The following is an 18200-nucleotide window of genomic DNA, read 5'->3' as shown; positions in this document are numbered from 1 at the left end:
TCTTCTCTGTTTGCCCTCCCACTCGAACAGAAGGCCAAAAGGGAATGTCCACTTATATCTTATCTCCTTCGCCACCAGCTCCCTCACCAGTGGGGCCATCTCCCTCCTCTTCAATAGTGTCGCTGATGCCAGATCCTGATATAACTGAATGTCCGCCCCGTTCATCTTAATGTGATCCATTTGCCTCGCTCTTCGTAGGATCTGCTCCTTCTGCGGGTAAAATGAGAGAGCCGCTAGTACGTCCCTTGGTCTTTCCCCTTGGGGCGCCTGTTCTTCTCGGCCCCACCCGGTGTACTCTGTCGATTCCAATGTTCGCAGCTTCTTGCTCCTCTAATATATCTCTGAATACTTCTTGAACCGCGGTCTTGAGGTCCTTATCCAGCACTGACTCGGGCATGTACTTAATGCGGATATTGGATCTGCGGGAGCAGTTTTCCAAGTCTTCACACTGGATTTCTAGATTATGGGTTAACCGAACTAGGTGTTCCTGCGTTTCGCTGTTTTGTCTAGCTTCGTCTTCAACATTTTGCACTATTCTCTCAATGGTGTCTGTTCTTTCCTCCCGCTTGGCTACATCTAATTTCAATTCCTGGACTGCCTGACTCATATCGTTCCTCATTGAGGTAAATTGGTCTTGCACTGTTGTCATGAACTTGTCTTGCAACTCCACGAACCAGGCATGCATGTCATCTTTTGACGGGGGGAGATTGCACTGGTTCGGGGGTGTGATAACCGTTGAGGCTTCTTCTGTCGATCGGTCCCTTGAGGATGCTGTGGCCTCCGACAACCACATATGGAGTAAATTGGAGTCTTGTCTGGGTGGCTGCGTCGTCGCTTGAGATGCGCCCCCCCTTACCTTTCGCCCTAGACATTTTCCCTGATGATGGGAGTCCAGTTATGACTCCAGGCGTCTCTTGAGGGGTTGTGGTGCGGCGCCTGCCGTATCACCCCGTGGCGTCTCAGGTTATGGGATTGATCAGGGAGGGTTCACTTCATCCACCTATTGCATGTGGTTGGGGGCCGCAGAACGACTGATTCGTGGCGTTGATTAGCTGTGTGGAGAGTGCACTGTCTCTCCCGATCGCTCTTCCTCTATGCGGCTTGCTCGGCGTTGTTTTTGGGGTCCGTTTACACCCCCCCTTGGAGTGGCACCTCCCTTCCGTGCTATGCTGTTTGGCAGATGCTGGGGGCGGTGTGGGGGGGCAGCTGTCGCGCCTGTGTCGTGCGTATGACCGGGGACAGGTGTCCAGGAAGAGGTGCTCTTATGTGGGGTTGGTAGAGGGAGGGAAGCCTTGCTCGTGCTCTCACCTGTCTCTGCTGCTCCTTTCCTCCGCGGCAGTGCCCCTCCCTCTCGCCGATCTCCTGTGTGTCTCGCGTGGCCTCAGTAGGATCTTCCGCCCGTCCCACGGGCACTAGGGTCCCCGGTGGGGATCCGATGGGGGGTCCGCCTGCCACCTATTCCGCTCCGTGTGCAGGAATTCACTTCACATCCACGCCACTTATGCGTGTATTATTATTATTATTATTAGAGATTTCAATTCAGAGTGCTTGGATGGTTATTGGTATGAGGGGGACCTTCCGGTATGCACTCTAGTTCATCAAGAGCTCGAGGGCTTCAATTTCGGTCTGTTTTTGAAGCTTGTGACTTAAAGATTCTTAACGGCAATGTCAAAAGGGACATGTCTCCAAATTTCACATTGACAAATGGCTTAAATAGCACTACCCTACACTATGTATTTTGGTCTAGTTTTCTTTTTCCTAGCTTTGATTATTTTGAAATAGCGGCCAATGAGTGCAGTGATCACTGCCAATCGTTGTTTTGATTGAGAGGGTTCTGTGTCCCTATTTCAAGGTCATATTGAAACACATTGTGTATAGGCGCTATATAAATAAACTATCATATCATATGACTTGGTTCCAATTGAGGTTGGACCTAGAGATCATGTAATTTTGTGGCAACCTAAAATAGCTACTTGCTTTAATATTAAAGTTGGTCAGGATTTGACTGATGGTGTTCTCCTCGATTCCGCCTCAGTCTTTTGTTTCTCATGTGCAGTTTCTGCTTCGAGGGCTCATTTCTGTAAAACAACAAGATTGGTCCTTGAGGTGTGCCTCTAGCTCATAAATATAATATCATGATCGATTCTAGGAAGAAGCAACGTAGACGTTCAAGTTTCACCCAGCGTCCTTGCTTGCCTAATCTCTCTTTTATCATCAGGATACTAAAGTTAGCCTACAGAAACTGGGTGAGGGGTTTTAGGCACATATTGTTTCAAAGAGACGCCAAGCATATGTTGTCTGCTCTTGCCAACAAGGACTCCTCATGTTTCTGGAAGCTAATAAGAGGGGGGATGTGCAATCTGTCCTGATTTTACAGCCTATCTCTGGCTCAATTTGGAAGTTCTATTTTGAGAAATTGTATGCTGCTCCATCCTCGGCGGTCATCTCTTAAATACAGTGCAGCAGCATCCTTAATGGGCCCCTATCTTTGGAGCTCTTGGACATTGATATTGGGAGTATTTTGTTGGCTTTAAAAAGGGCTAAGTCTGCCAATGCACCAGGGCCTAACGGCATATCCAACCTTACCTTCAAATTTGCTCTGCAGCTATAGGCAACGGTCCCCTTAGTTCTTTTCCAGAAAATCCTTGCTACTTATCAATTTCCCCAGACTTTTCAAGAAGGTAACAGTAGTTGTGATCTTCAGGAAGGGAGATGGGCCGGAACCTGCAAACTACCGCCCAATCTCCCTTTTAAACGCCTCCTATAAGGTCTTCTCACAGTGCATATTGAGGGCCCTAGAACAATGGGCCGAAAGCTTTGTTAGATTCAATCTTCACCTCTCAGACTCCCGTAAGTGAACTAGTACATCCTTGAATTGCTTTCTGATCAAGCTTTTGACTAACCAAACTATTGAGAAGAAATGTACTTTGTATCTGGCCTTCCTGGATGTTGCCAAGGCTTTTGATTGTGTTGATCGCTCCAGGTTGTGGGCGATGCTAAGAGAATGGAAGTGCCCTAAAGCCCTGGTTAAAATACTGGAACACCTACACACCGATATTAGAATCGGGATCAACTGGATCTTTCTCGGGCTGGATTATTGTTGAGCAGGGTTTATGGCAGGGGTTTGTGTTGGCACCCTTTTTATTTATTCTTTATATTCTTGGCTTAGGGATGGCCCTAGCATGTGTTGTCTAATCCCCTAGATTGGGTTCTTTAAGGATGTCCTTATGACAGTAGCTCAATAGGCCGCCAAAGGTCTTTACATTTTGTGGTTGATTATTTTGGGGATCTGGGCTCGGACATAAATGTGCCAAAATCTAAGATACTTGTTATAAATCGGGGCATCACTTGTACGTAGGCCTCACCCGGTGTGGTACATAAGTAGTTCTAGATTGGAAGTGATTTTAATTTTAAATACCTTGGTGTGGTCTTGAAAGCAAATAAAGTCTCTTGGTTTAGCGATCAGGCTCTTAAGTTTGAAGCTATTGCAGCAGCAACAAAATTGCATGTTTTGGATAGGAAATATGGTCGTTTCTCCCAGTTGTGAAAATGTACAACCAAATCTTGGTTCCAAAATTGATCTACGGACCGGAGATGCGAAAAGAGGGGTTACTGTGGCTAAGGCTTGAGTCATTCATATGGAAGCGAGTGCTGGCACTCCCAATAGGTACTCCAATGGCTGCCCTACGCCATATCTTGTTCTGCTCAAAAATGTTGGTTACTTGGTGCAGAATCTTACTAGCTAGAAGTATTTTCTTCCCTCCTGCTTTTTCTGTTTTTGTGCACCTTAACACTCTTTTTAATCCTCTCTAAATTCTTGGATGCAAGGTGTTTTAGCCACGCTGGAAACAAATGGAATATCGTTGGAAGATTTGCCAAGGTTAAGGTGAAATTATTTGAAAATGCCTTCATTGCTAATGGGCACCATCTCGCGACTTATGCAATCTTTTCTCACTTCTCTTGGGACATCGAATCATACAATCAAATTCAGAAATCTCTCGAAAGATATCTAAACAGACAAGGGAGTTTTGGCTACGAGTAAAGTTAAAACTAACAATGGCCTAGGTGCAAGGAACAGATCGACAAAGGAACTAAGGGTATGCCGCCTATGCCAGAATTATAACAAAACCATTAAGCATGTAATTATTGAATGTCGAGCTCTCGCTAAACAGCTAAATGAAATGTTTGAGCAATTTTTTTTTTTTTTATTTTTTTTTTAATCCAGACCTTTGTTTACATGGGAAAGACTGTGGTGGAAATGTCTGAGCCAACTGATCAATTGGTGATTACTATGATGACATTTCTAAAAGGTATAGAGATCGACCCTGTAAAATTATTTTAATAGTATGAAATTTTAGGATCTGTATTGCATACATGTTTTATTCGCTTTTTGTTTTATTTACCGATTTAATGTTTTCTTACTGATGTGTGTAAAGTTTCACTTGTTGAAGCTAGCCCGCACAATAAATAAAATAAAACAAAAGTATTGAAGCAAGACGGCTGGTTTGAGGACTGCAGAATTGTCAAAAGAAAATCAATTCAGTGCCTCTCAGGGAATTGACAGGTAGACAAGAATTGCATTTATGTGCTTGGAGCCAATAACAAATTAATTGATAATCTATGAAGGATGCATTCTTCAAGGCGGAGTGGGCTGAACTGAGAGGCTGTAGACGAGGTGACTCTGGCTCCTTTTTTGAAAGCTGTGTCAGAAACCTAGTCATAAACAAAGTTAAGGTGTGCATGGTTTTTGTTGACCTTAAGACAGCATTTGATGCAGTCCCAAGGAGTCCACTTTTGGAGGCCTTGTTTAAGAGGGGTATCCCAACCCATTAAATTAGTCATTTGAGAGCTGTATTCCACTAATGAGGGTGTTGTACGTTGAGGCATGGGGGAGAAGAAACAAGCCCTTTAGTGTGGAGAGGAGTGAGGCAGGGATGCATTCTTGCCCCACTATTCTTGTCTTTACATAAATGAAGTTCTGATGCTGGTTAATCTGCTTCGAATTGCATGCTGTGCATATGGTCTGACATCCAGTGGTAACCGCAGAGTATTGCATCTTGTCTTTCGAGGATCGAAAGGGGACGTCCGCATAGGCGTGTCCGTAACACTAGCCCTAACGTGATGTGTAGGGTACCCAAAATACCTCACGTGCCAAGGTCACTCAGATTGTTTTTTTCCACCCAGATTACTGGTCGCCCTAATGTAGAGCTCTTACATGCAGATAGCGTTATTGTCATTATAATCAATTTTGTCGTTCTTCCCATTAAGTCACTTCAAACAGTCTTCGGCGTTGTTTCACATGATTCAACAGTCAGACTTTTGACGCCTGTTGATCCCGGCGGCGCTGCCGTACACAGTAGGGAGAATGGGGTCTGGGTGGACATATCCTTTACAGGTATGCCTTTCCTCTTTCACCACCTATGCTCCCTGCGTTTTGTCATCGCTCTAATTGTCTTTCGCCATGGAAAAGATGCCATTTAGGTTTTGTCCCTCGTGCAGGGCCTAATATCCTTGGAAGGATGAGCACTCAGTGCAACAATTGTCTGCCCCTCGACCACAAAGAAGCGAGTTGCGCAGCCTGTAGACTCCTGCGTCCTAAGAGACTTAAGGGGAGTGCTGCTTAAAGCGGTGGGCGGCCTACAGCATGTCACAGGCCGAATGTTCTCCCCCGATGTTGTAACCGCAGAAAGTGATGGGGGAACTAGCAATGACCAGGCCTCTGTGTCAGAAGCCATTGACCTAACTGCGGACCACTCTCAGTCCAAGAAGCCTGTCCCTGACCCCACCAGGCATGATGCGAGTCACGCTACGGGGAAAACATTCGGCGACAGCATCGCACAAATTCACAAACACACAACCCAAGGTTCTGCTTCGGCAACTGTTTCAAATGCATACCAAAGCGCCAACGGAACAGTCTATCTTCGACGGGATCCTCTGATCGGCTGCCTTCCCCGCAACTGCAGTCGCGGCCTGCGACTGGGCAATCCAAGGTCAAGGGCGCCAACACTAAAAGGCACAGCGTCTAAGTGCTACAGGAGGACGCGCAGACGCCGCTTAAGCGCCGGGTGGCGGCAAAATGCATCGCTCAGCCCCCGATTCAACCTGTGGTGTCAATCTTCTGCTCAGCCTCTGGTTGTCCTGGTGGTGGCGAAATCCTCTGTTCAGCCGGTAGACCGCCCAGATTCTCCCACCATTGCCGACAGCATCGCTAGGATTACTTCTGCAGTTAGACTGAAGTGGTCGAAGGAGGCGGTGAAACACAAAGAACGGCCGAGAGACGTGTACAAAGATATGCCACAGCACCCTGAACCCCGCCAGGTCTACGTTGAGTCCTGTGCCTTTGTCAGGCACATTAGGGGAAAGATCTCGATGCCACAGGGAGGAAGATGGACCCTTTTCTCCCCTGGACCTCTCTGGTTCATCCTCATGGACCAGAGCGAAATCTGAGGGATTTATGGACAGATTAGAAAAACGTGTCTCCTATTCTAAGGCCCTTGCCCCCAAGAGACCTCAGACTTTCCTTCTACCCCTGTATCTAAGTTTCGAAGGACCTTGGAGGAGGTGGATCCACATGAAGAGTTTACTTGTGTCCTCACAGATGAGGATGTTATGAATACTTATGATCAGGATGAAGATGGCACCTTTCTGGAAAACTACAATGTGGATGATCAGACCGGTCTTATGGACAATGGGGAGGACAGTTTGATCCTCAGCCCTGGACACCCCCTACTCTCACCCAGGACCCTGATGTCCTGTGCTTACACACCCCCCAACTGTTACACTCAACTGGTATCTGCGGGGATGTTTGGGCACGGTTGCAGCCCTTCCTGGAAGTGGCTCCCCTTGGTCAGGCTTCTTCCCCTGTTCCTTTGCTGTGGACTGCGCTGGTTGTTAATACTGCCCCTGTCAGAATGCAAGAGGCCGTGAGAATGGTATGATATTGCTGTGGTCTCCCTCAAACCCTTCTTCCCAGAATGTGGTGAGCATGCGCCTACCCGTATAGTCTCACCTGTTAAATTATGATGGCAAGCTCTCCGTCCTGCGTCTCCCTTCAGGGGCGCTTTTCGATAGACCGAGTTTCTTCACTGGTCCATGGGTGTGGCAGCCCAGACCGGCTGTGGCTGAACCACTTTAAAGGTAAGTATCCTATGATAATGATTATTGTCCATATTCCTTTCTAATGTCTTTTTCCTTGATCATTGTCCGTATCTCTTGTAATCTCTTTCCTTCTCCCCAATAGGTGATATGAGGCCCAGTGGAATTGAGGTGCAAGAAGCGAGCCCCAATGGAGAAAAAGGGAGTTCATGATGTCCCAATAGGTGGTAAGTTTGGTTTTTAGGTCAAGCGCGAGGATTGGTTTGAGCGTGACCTTAGCGTAATGTCTTTATAGTTTTTCTAGCCTTCTTTGTCCTTTTCTCTTGCAGGGATGGCCTGGTGAAGTTCGACTGGAATGCTGTTATACAAAGATCTGCCGGCGGGTGAAGGATGCCTGGATCCATGATGATGCTGGTCGGAAATGGCCTCCCGAGTAAGTGGTGAGGCTGGGAGCGAGCCTGAATCGGGTAAGGATACGCCTCGACTGCGGTTACTACTGGAATCAGGTAAGGATGCACTCCGGCTGCTGCTGGAATCGGGTAAGGATGCGCTTCAGGCGATGGTTATTGCTGCAATCCGGTAAGATTGTGCTTCAGACGGCGGTGAGCGTTACGCTGCTATAAGCAGACTAACGCAAAGTGCCTGCATGCGGGCGGGGCAGGCTTAAAAAGCCTGGTCCCAGCCACGCCCATTTGTTCTGACTTGTGGCCCCACCCTGCCACTCCCAGAAGATGCTGCATGTGCAGCCCAATGCACTCTTATGGCCACGCCCGGTCTGGAGGTATGTGGAGGCCCTGCAGGGGAGAAAATAGCATGTGCACCAGAATAGAAGTGTGCAGAGCACACTTTCTCATGAGCCTGGCGCCAAAGGCGCCAGGACTGGGTCCAACTGGACCCTTTATGTAGTGGAGCTGATGGTTCTTGCCCTGTGGCCATGGCATCCACTCGGGTTCGACAAGCCTCCCCAGTGGACAATCAGATGGCGTTCAACGCCATCTTGAAGAAGGCGGCTGACCATTTTCAGATCGCCACTCAAGAGGCCCTACCAGATTTTGATTTCGTGGAGGATATACTCAAAGAAAAACCTCCGGCCAGCCAGGCCATCCCCTTGTTTAACTCAATCAAGAGGAGGTTGGCACCTTCACTGTTGACACTGGCCCAGACCAGGGCGGTAAACCCTAGGGTGGAGGAACTGTTTGTCTTTTCCGACCAACCCTACCTATATCAAGGGTCATGCCATTCCAGATTCGTTAGTGGTTACCACCACTAGAAAACTGGCTGGTGTTCCCCGGTCTACAGGAGAGGCACCACCCGATAAGGAATCCAAGAGACTTTATGCACTGGGGAAGAGAATAACTGCTGCTGCGTTTACCACCCGTATAGCCAATAACACCACGCTATTGGCCAGCTATGCGGACGTGCAGTGTGTAGGGGAGGACTGGCCGCGAGGCCCTCCTCACCTACAGCTTTCTCCCCAGGTGAGGACCATGACTCGGTGGGCGCCCCCTCATGCCACCCGGGCCCAGGTGGAGGAGGATTCACCCGCCGACGACATTGCCCACACGTATCCTTTTGCTTGCATTTAGTTAGGCCTAGACGCCATCTTGTCTAGCAAACATGGCGTGAGTTCAGCACACTATAAAGAGGCCCCCACCTTTGGAGGGCCTTTCATGCATCTCTGCCGCCTCAGCAGCCCTGGCAGATCCGCTGCGAGCGCGTTCCCATGAGAAAGTCGGAGATGAACTAAACCCGAGACGCCAACACGGCAACATTATAGTAGTAACAATGTGATATTGCACCCCGTATGACCCGGACCGCAAGGCCGGGGTAGCGAGGAAAAAAGCTGAAGCATCACTATCTGAAGAAGGTAGAAAACAATTCAAGTATTGGTATTAATGAACTACCTCTGTTTAAAATGTGAATAAGCCATAAAAATGTAACGTTATATGATATCCCTCCAGGTCTGGACTAGTGCTGCTATAACCACGGAGAAAGATGTTGACCAAACGTATAACCTCTATCTGTAAAAGTGTTTTTCCATAGTATGTAGAAACTGGAACTCATATATGTTTTCTGAATCACCCAAAGCGGCGAGCATCAATCTCTGTAGGCCATAACCTAGATATCCCTCGTATAACGTCTAATGTACATACAATACGCACACAATGTAGTGAACGTAATGTTAGGTAATGAAAAGGTACTGGAACCGACTGTCTTAAAGAAATGTGTAACGAAATTGAAATATATATGTGTGTCTAAATAACGTCACAATAAGGCAGAACAGTATAAAACTTCTGCATTCACTGATCAGCAACGCACGAGGAAAATACCTTTGTGGATATGCAAGGCCATTCCCTCTCCCACCCTACCAAGCCTGCCAGATAAAAAAGCTAAGACTTGTGCCGCGCTCCCTCACCTCCCCCAACCAAGCTGGCGTTACTTCAGAGAGTCAGAGGCCCCGGCGCCGCAACCAAGGCCACAGCCCACCACCTGTGTTATTTACAGCACGGTAATAAACCCACGGATGAACCCACTGATCTACCAGCACCCTTTCATAAATCCCACGAACCCCCCAAGAATCCTGACCCCGTGTAAGGACGACCCCCATCATTGAGACAAGACACAGAGACCCATCTATATAATAACTTCTAACGCAGCAGACAGACATGTATCATTCGGCCCAGGCCCCAGAGCCCCGTCCTGCGACCTAAAATACCGGTCAATAGGACACAGGTAAATCTCACCCCAACCGATAACCACCAGACCTCTCACGAGGTGCATTCCTCATGTGTTGCGTTTATTTTATAAGATAAGCTACAGAGCGATTTATTAGTGAACGTAAATGTCATTTTCTGAATAACCGCAAGGTGCATGGCCTAGGGCAAATGAGACAGGGAAGGTATTCGTCATTGTCACAGGCTGCCCCAGCATACCAACACCGCACGGATGACCTCAAGCCGGCCTGCCAGGCCCAACCCAACCCACGAGGCTGACCAGTGACGTCGTCTTGCCAAGACCAACCACGCTGCAGCAACACCTATAGTTAGTCGACGACACCCAATCCCAATTAACTTGTGCCCCCTATAGTGTTTAGGTGCTGATGACGTTTTTTGTATTAGAAATACGCCTGTCTTTGCTATTGTCAGACAGAGCGCTCTCGGAGGTTGCAGAGTTCTTTGCATGCCTTATTCTTGGATAAACTCCCATTTACGCTCACCCGCACTCTGTCTTGGCCTTATTCCCACTAAGGGAGAGTCCTTTATTGTCTCTCATTGCGGGGAGGATCGTGCTGAATTGGGGGCGCTTCCTTTCAGTGGTGACCCCGACGTGATATCCCCAAACTGTTTTTCCTAACTCCTTCTTAACGACCCCCTTGTGGCACGAGAATCTCCGGTCGAGAAGGGATACGCACGGCGAGCCGTCTCCGGGAGGCCGCCCGCCAACGGCGACCGGCACAATAAGAAGTGCGCACTCAATGAGAAAGGGTACGGGATCCCGATTGGAAAAAAATCCCCTTTGAGTGCCGCTCGCCGGAGCCAGGGGCTGACCGTTGAGTTACCGGTGACGCCGCCTGGACGGACCCAGTTTCGGAGAGTATCGGTTCAAGACGGGCACGTGAGTACCGAGTGCGAGTGATCGTCAAAGGGAAAAGAAGGGGAATTGGGAATAGAGGAACGGGGAAAGGTAGAGGAGGAGAATTGCGGGGGTCTACTAAAGACGGGTCTTGAAACTCTCTTTATTCTCTCTTTTGCATATGGCCATTAGGAGTAAGAAATAAGTGACGTGGTAGAAGTGACGGGAACCTAGCTCCGAAAGGGGGTGGAAGGCGGCGCCGCATAGTACTATCTAGACTAGTACTGGGAATATATGAAGAAGTGAGAAATAAGTTATTGGTGTCTAGCAAAAGGAGACACCGGGAATATTTTTTAGTGATTGTGCTCTCTCTCTCTATTTCTTTTTTTCCATTTCCACGGGGTAGGGGGGGGGAAAATGAGAAGGGTATAAAGTAGTTAGACTTGGGGAATAAAAAAAAAAATAATAAAAAAAAAAAAAAAAAAAGGGGGGTAGAACATCTTAAAAGGTGGGGACTCAGTAGTGGCACGTACAGACGTGAACACAGTAACCTTAGCAGGAAAACAGGGACAGCTGGCTAGGGAGGAAAGGGAGGAAAAAGACAAAAGTGTGAGTGGAAAGCATTGTGAAGGGTGCGCGCACCGTACGAGTGTTAGAGACGAGCAGGTGGCCGTGAGGTGGTGTCAGAGAGTCTGGCCATAACCAGTACTTGATCAATTACAAGTGAGATCACATAAGAGTGCCTGGAAATGGGAAAGAGATGAGATATGGTGAGTGAGAAGAGATTTGTTCAGTGAATTACAGTGGGTGATAATTTTGAGAGGTCCGCTCTTGTCTGTGCCATAAAGGTATACATACGCATATTTACACCTAATCAAAAGTTACGAAGGCGAACGCGGTAGCGCTAGCAATTTAGAGGATGGGGGCTGAAACTCCCTTGTCACACATTTGTAAGAGCTTGCCAGGATATGCTGAACGCATAAATAAATATCATGATCAGTGGTTAACAGAATTGAAAGGGGAGGGGTTGCCCCAGATTTGGCCAGAAGGAGGGTCTTTTGACAAAAGCGTTCTTGATATGGTATGTACATGTATTCGCCTCAAGTATAAGGGGAAAAAATGGCAGAATAGGAAGGAGATATTAGATCTCTGGAGATTGTTTGAGGAAGTACCCCCACCTAAAGCCCCAACTCCAAATATTGATTTACCCTCCACCACAGACAATCCACTAATGATCCCGCGAGAAGAAAAGGAACAGGTAAGCACAGAACAACCTGCAGAGGTGGTTATGTTGTACCCAATGTTACCTAAACCAGCCCCTGCAGCAGGATATAGCGACCCGATTTATGTGCCTCCCCCGTCGACCAGCACACCACAGAGGCCAACTGCACCCCCACCATACGAAAACACCAGAGAGCGCGCCCAGGGAGGCACACAGAGGGTGGATATAGAGAAGTTAACGAGTGACTTAGAGTCGAGGCTTACAGTGGCAAGAGATGAACTCTCAAGAATAAAAGACATATGTGAACGCACAGCATGCGCCCCTACACAATCTGGACGCACGTCTAGAGCGTCGAGCGAAACTAGACAAATTGAGGAGGGATGGAAAAAGGGGGAAATACTGTTCAGAATTGAGGAAGAACCGACAAGAATAATAGAAGTGGGGACAGCAGAAGGAAGCATTGGAGATGTATCACGAGAAAGAGGGATCAGAGAGGATTTGTTATGTGATGTCAGAGGAGGGGTGGACGAGAGTGATAGATTGAGCATGGCAATAGGAGGAGAAGGCGAGGAGCTAGATGGTGCCTGTTCACTGGAGACTATAGAAGATGAATGGATGGGACGACTAAGAAATAGAGTGGGGAAGATGGCGTCATTAGAGTCAGCAGTGACTAAGGAAAAGGAAGCTGCAACGGTAAAAGGGAAATTACAACTCCCATTACTCCACAGAGGGGGCAGGAGGCCAAACTATATACCGTGGGCTCAGATGGACAAGGCTAATTTAATGAAATTACTACCACAGCTGTCAGGAGGGGCAAGCAAGTGGATATATGCATTTGAGAAACATACCGCTGGTATACCGCTGGCAGTAGGCGATGTGAAAAGCCTACTAGTGTCCGCAGTAGGGGATCAGGCGGACAGAGTGTGGGCTAAAGCGGGTTTTCCAGCTGTAACTTTAGAGTGTGATCGCCATGATGGGGCTTCTTTTAACACCGTGCGAGCAAGGGTGTGGGACGCACTGCGGGAAACCTTCCCAGATACCCCTGATTTGCAGTCAGTAATGCAATGTACCATGAATGACGGGGAGGACGCTATGGATTACATTCTCAGGGTGCAGGAGATGTGGAGAGCGGAAACGGGTACGCCCTGGCACCAATCCACGTCTCTATTTTATTTCATCATTAAGAGAGGGCTCCCAAAGGAAGTGCAAAAGGCACTAGATAAAATAGCAGGTGTTGAGGCAAAAGGCTGGCCGGAGATCCAAAGCATAATAGTACACCATTGTAAACGGATCAAAGAAAGAGAGAGGGAAGTAGCACAGAAAAGGTTGGCGGATGAGGCAAAGTTGGTGCAATCAAAATTGGTGAAGGTCGCAGCAGCGGTAGCGGGACTCCCACTCATACGGGAGGGAGAGGAAGGAGAGGAGGGGCAAATAGCAATACAAGGAAGAATAGCAGCGAATTGGGCAGGACAAGGGCAACGACAGTGGACAGAGCAGGAGCAGAACGGAGGTCCAACGTGGCAAGAGTGGGCCCCAAGAGGAGGAAGAGGTGGGTACAGGGGTCGAAGAGGAGGACAAGGGTATGGAGGAATGGGAGGAAATGGGTGGCAGGGTCCCAGAGGTCCACAGGGGAGCTGTTGGAATTGTGGGAGATGGGGGCATTACTCAAGAGAATGTAGGAGCAGACAAAACAACGGGTTCCAAGAGATAGAACAATACGGACACCCCCATCCGGGAAGCCCCTACGGCCTCCCCATGGGACAATACCAGCAACCAGACAATGTAGTACAAAGAAGTAACGCACAACTGCATGGACATCAGTACCGAACACAAACCAGCCCACAGAACAATGACAATGTGCACTACACGCCTGGTAACACTTTCGCCACAGTAGCTAATGGGGCACCCGCCCCCGCACCTTACAGTGGAGTGTCAGTGGTTTCGGGGAACATTTTCGATCAAGGGGGGGCAATGAGACACCCCGCATAGGACAGCCCACAGAGAGCACTTGCGTGTCCAGTACTGTCTACGACCCACAATGCATCAGAGGAACCATTGATAGGTGCGCAGATAGGAGACAAGCAATTCATATTCATGGTGGATTCGGGAGCGGAGAAATCATGCATTAGAGAGGGCCGGTTCCCGTTATCTAATAGAACGTTAGAGACGCAGGGGTTCTCTGGGGCTGTAATTGAAGTTCCTTACACAGAGGTATTGGATGTGACAGTAGGGGGAAGAACGGTGAAAGCACCCTTACTGTACTATGAAAACTCTCCCATCAACTTACTGGGGAGAGATCTCTTGAGCAAACTAAACATGACAATATCATTCACAGGGAGCGGTATCGTATGTTCAACGCCAGGCATATGCCCCCTCCGTATATTAGCAGTAATACACGGCCACACAATCATGAAAGAGATCAGAGGGGTACCGAGAAATGAGGAGATGTTTGTCGACGGTATGAGAACATTGGCTCTCATAGTACCAGAACTAAAAAGGGTGGAGTGGAGGATCCCAGCAGAATTCCTTTTTCGTCCCATAGCAAGCCCTGACACTGCTCTTGGGGCAGTACTATCGTTGGATTTGCATGCAATACATGTATCAGTAAACAGGATATGTGTGATTGGTATTGACATGGAAGGGTGTGAGTGGCGGACAGTATTGTGTACAAATGCAAATATCCCGCTGAGAGAGCTCTCGGACGAGGAGCTATTTTCTGACACTGAGGGAGATGGTGAAGTAGTGATGGAACTGGCAATGCCCTGCGACATTGTAGTTACAGCCAGACAAACTAAGGTTGAACTAATGGCGGTAGTAGGAGCACCGCACACATTTTTTAATGAAGACATGAGTTCAGTACCCACTAACTTATGGACTAATGGCCCCCACGATGTAGGGTTGCTGCATGAAGTTCAGCCTGTGGTGATAAAAGTAAAACAGGGAGCAATACTACCCCGGGTGAAACAATATCCACTGTCGCGAGAAGCAGAAGAAGGGATCAGAGAGACAATAGAAGCACTGCTAGCACAGGGTATAATCGTGCCCTCAAACTCCCCATGCAACACATGCATTTACCCAATCAAAAAAGCGAAGGGGGGTTCATGGAGGATGATACAAGATTTACGCCCACTGAACGATGTGGTAATGAAGGAGTTCCCTCTAGTGCCGAACCCGGCGACAATACTGTGCAATATTCCAAAAGTAGCGTCACACTTCACAGTAATTGACTTAAAAAATGCATTCTTTTCGATTCCCTTAGCAGAAGAAAGCAGGTATTTGACAGCATTTACATTGGGAGGAAGGAGGTTCGAACACTGCAGACTACCACAAGGATATTGCGAGAGCCCAAGCATATTTAACAGGGTACTACATGAAGATCTGGGGAATTTGTCTGTAGAAAGCACAGTGATTCAGTACGTTGATGATTTATTGGTTTGTGCACAGGCTGAGGAAAAGTGCAGAAAGGACTCAATAACACTCTTGACATTATTGGCCAACAAAGGGTACAAGGTGGACAAAGGGAAATTGCAATACTGTCTGACAGAGGTCCTATACTTGGGTCAGTTGATATCAAAGGATGGCAAGCGAATTATACCCGACAGGGCACAAGCGATTAGAACAATTGGAGAGCCCAAAACAGTAAAAGAAATGCAGAAATTTCTGGGTATGTGTAACTATTGCCGAGCATGGATATTGGACTATGCAGCGTACACAAGGCCCTTGTTACAGGCACTGAAGGAAGCACAACAAGAACACAAACACATAGAATGGACAGAGGAAATGAACACAGCATTTAACTCACTAAAAGAGCTAATATCAAGCGCTCCAGTACTAGCAAATCCAGATTATGGGCGCGAATTTTTCTTATTTTCACACTGCAAAGGAACACTGATGACAGCAGTACTGACACAGAAAACATCTTTAGGGCACAAACCACTTGCTTACTATAGCGGCACCCTAGACGCAGTAATGCAAGGTCATTTCGCGTGCGAGCAATCCCTAGCTGCAGCAGCGTTCGCGATTGAAAAAAGTGCCACGATAGTGATGGGCTGCCCGGTGACACTGTTTGTGGAACACTCACTTTTTGCAATATTAGAGCGAACAAAGAGCACATTAACAACACAACGCGCCACAGCATATGAGATAATACTGTCCAGCGCTAACATCCATATAGTAAGATGTAAAACAGTGAACCCAGCAACATTCATCACAGAGGCATGCACCGTAGAGGACATGCAAAACCATAACTGCGCCACGTACTCAGGTGACGAAAGTAAGGATCCAGTGATTTTTGAAAATGCCCTGACCGAGGGTGAGGTGTATTTTGTGGACGGGTCAGCATCAATAGACATGGAGACAGGAGAAAAGCATGTGGGTATGGCAGTGGTACGATTAGAGGAAGATGAATATGAGATACTAGTACAACACCGCCTCCCATCACACTATTCAGCGCAAGCAGCAGAACTAATAGCGCTAATAGAGGCATTGCATGCCGCCAAGGGGTGCGCAGTGACCATATATACAGATTCAGCATACATGACAACAACAGTTCACGGTGGGTTGGCCCGGTGGGGGCGGAGAGGGTTCCGACGAGCAGACGGAACGCCAGTCCAGCATGCAGAGTTATTGAAAGAGCTGATTGAGGCCCTGCAAGACCCCACGGCAGTGGCCATCGTAAAATGTCAAGCTCATACCACCAATACAGATTTTGTATCTTTGGGGAACGCGGCAGCAGACGCCGCTGCCAAAGCAGCTTCATATCTACAAAAAGGTGAAATAGGAGAGTACATGTTGCACCACACAGAAAGCCAAGAGGTCCCCACAGGATACAACATGATGTCCACACAGGAGATAATAGAGCTGCAAGAGGGAGCTAGTGCAGAGGAAAAATTGCTGTGGACTAAGAGAGGATGCAGCAAATCACCGACTGATTTATTGTGGCGACAAGAGAGTTCAGGAAAAGTGGTAATGCCAATTACGCTGTTAGAAATAGCATTTCAACAACTACACTTTCCCGCACACAACACGAAGAAACACATAATGGCAGAGATACAAGAAGATTGGTTTGCACCTTGCCTCCAGGAACACGTCACAAGGTTAGCTTTAGAATGCACGACATGTCAAATTTACAACTCAGGTATGACTTTGCGCACACTAAGGGGTACAATACCAAAACCAAGTGGCCCATTCAGAGAGCTCCACATTGATTATGTAGACATGGGAGAAAGGTGTAACGGGGCGCGATACATGATTGTGGTTGTATGTCCCTTTTCGAGGTGGGTGGAGGCAGGCCCATGTGCCCGCCCTGACGCGAAGGGCGCCGCGAAGTTCCTAGTGCGGGAAGTATTTCCGCGCTGGGGAATTTGCGACGTTATTCGCTCAGATAACGGGACACATTTTGTTAATGAATTATTTAAAGAAGTGACTACATTATTGGGAATAAAGCACAAATTATGTTCGATTTATCATCCTCAAAGTAATGGCGTCGTGGAAAAGATAAATGGCCTGTTAAAAAGCAGATTATCAAAACTTTGCTTTTCCCTTAAAAAGACTTGGATGTACTGCCTGCCTTTGGCCTTGTTTGAACTACGAAACCAGCCAAGTAAGGATCACCATTTGTCCCCGCACGAGATCGTCACGGGAAGAAGAATGCATACAGCGCATTCGCCTCTCCGTGAGCGTTCTGATGCACACAGAAGCGCAGCTATATTGGGGGAGGAGTTCACAGAATATCTGCGAAAACTGACACGGGCAGCGCGCGTAATTGCAAAGCAACTAGCCCCCCCCTCGACAAGAGAGGAGGGGAACGCAACTGAACCAGACAGGTTGCCTGAAAAACCACTACAACTAATGCCTGGTGACCTTATATATGTCAGAAGTTTTGTGCGGAGGTGGAATGCACCACGTTTCCATGGCCCCTATGAGGTAGTGTTTTGCACACCTACAGCAGTAAAGGTGAAGGGCCTGCGATATTGGGTGCATTTGACAGACGTACGTAAAGCTTACAGCGCTGCGGAAAGTGAGGCGCAGGACGAGGCACAGGCAACAGCGGACGATGAAGTTGTGCGGAATGAATGATTGGAATTTTGTGTGCTTTATGAGATGAACAGTGAGCACAATTAGCGCGCAACAAATGTCCTGGACTAAAACATGTACATATGTATATGTAAATTTTCTTTTTATTACAATTTTTGAAAGTTTTGCGTGGGGTTCTTTTTTTCCCCTCCTGTGCTCTTTAAGATGTTTTTATTATTGTTGTTTTTAAAAATGTCATGTTTCTTATTATTTATATATATATAGTAAGGTACGA

At 47.7% G+C, this 18200-nt stretch overlaps 1 protein-coding gene across 2 annotated transcripts in view; it reads left to right on the top strand.

Moving 5' to 3' along the window:
• The window catches only part of LOC138492254 (acyl-CoA dehydrogenase family member 11-like), a 1439352-nt gene that overhangs the window by 212872 nt on the left and 1208280 nt on the right, over positions 1 to 18200 (top strand). The gene's annotated exons all lie outside the window — the stretch shown is intronic.

This window comes from Ambystoma mexicanum, chromosome 10 (genome assembly GCF_040938575.1).
Source record: "Ambystoma mexicanum isolate Mex_15411 chromosome 10, UKY_AmexF1_1, whole genome shotgun sequence".
Lineage (NCBI taxonomy): Eukaryota > Metazoa > Chordata > Amphibia > Caudata > Ambystomatidae > Ambystoma > Ambystoma mexicanum.
Note: the sequence above shows the minus strand (reverse complement) of the source record. Positions and strands in the feature narration are given on the sequence as shown.